The sequence below is a fragment of the Lipotes vexillifer genome, unplaced genomic scaffold (genome assembly GCF_000442215.2).
Source record: "Lipotes vexillifer unplaced genomic scaffold, Lipotes_vexillifer_v1.1 scaffold238, whole genome shotgun sequence".
NCBI classification, from domain to species: domain Eukaryota; kingdom Metazoa; phylum Chordata; class Mammalia; order Artiodactyla; family Lipotidae; genus Lipotes; species Lipotes vexillifer.
Window position 1 is genome coordinate 1,669,098 of NW_006785665.1, and position 1,068 is coordinate 1,670,165.

At 45.1% G+C, this 1,068-nt stretch overlaps 1 protein-coding gene across 3 annotated transcripts in view; it reads left to right on the forward strand.

Moving 5' to 3' along the window:
- Positions 1 to 1,068, forward strand: part of CCT3 (chaperonin containing TCP1 subunit 3) — a 15,726-nt gene that overhangs the window by 381 nt on the left and 14,277 nt on the right. The window lies entirely within an intron of this gene.

Consider the following 1,068-nt stretch of genomic DNA (forward strand, 5'->3'; position numbering starts at 1 on the left):
GGAAAGCCGGGGAAGGGCCCCCCCCCCCCCTTCACCACCCCTCTTTTTCCGCACCTTACAGCCTTGCCTCAGCCCAGTCCCGCTCAGGTCCGGCCACTGAACCTTACAATTGTTAATTTTCGAAGCCCCTTCTCCCGTTTTCCTCTCTTCTCTTAACCCATTCCCCTGTCTTGGCAAATGCAAACTGACCTTCCTGTCGCCGAGCCTGTTGAACGGAACGGCGATACGTTCTTCACCCCCAACCCCCTCCCTTGCACTCTTCCTTGAGCGATTTTCAGTGTGTAGCTGAATGAATAAAGATTTTTTAGTTTGGCCTAGCTTTATAATCTTGGCCCATCCCTTAGTAGCGGTGTGGCCTCTGCCAAACTGCTTGATTGAAAATGGCTCCATCTTTGTTATTAGGGTTAACAGTATTTCCTCATAGGATTGTGAGGCTTAAATGAGATAAGGAGATACAGCTGTTTAAAAGAGGGTCTGGCAAACAGCGAGTGGTATCCTTGGCCACTTTCTCTTCGGTAGCCGTCCTCTTGAATTTCTGTAAGTCAACCCCTTTTCACGAAGTAACCCTGCTTCCCTCACTGGTCTGGCTTAGATGTAATTATTCCCTCAAGTGTCCACTCCGTTGTAATCTTTCCCACTTACCAGCTGAGTTTTCCCAGATTCCTCGATTGGTTCTCTTTACCCTTCGGGAACATCCCAGATTTCTTTCCTTACTTACGAGTCCCATTTCCCTTGTCTTCCCTTGGTATGATTCCAACCTGTGTAACTTCTGTATCCTATTTGCAAGAGCACTTGAGATACCTGACTAGCCATTTTCCCTCCCTCACCATCTTTGTAGAGAATGCTATTCCAAGATTTTATCTATTTTGTCTATACCTGGAAAATAACTGTTTTCAGACAAGAATTCACTTAACCCAGGAAAAAAAACCCTGTTTTTTCTGATGAATCCATCAGAAAGATCCATGCAGGATTTTAGTTATCACTGCCTGAAATAGGAATCGAAATCCTGAGAATTGTGTTTAGAGTTGATGGGACTGGATCGAAAATTTTACAGCAAATTGTAGGGAA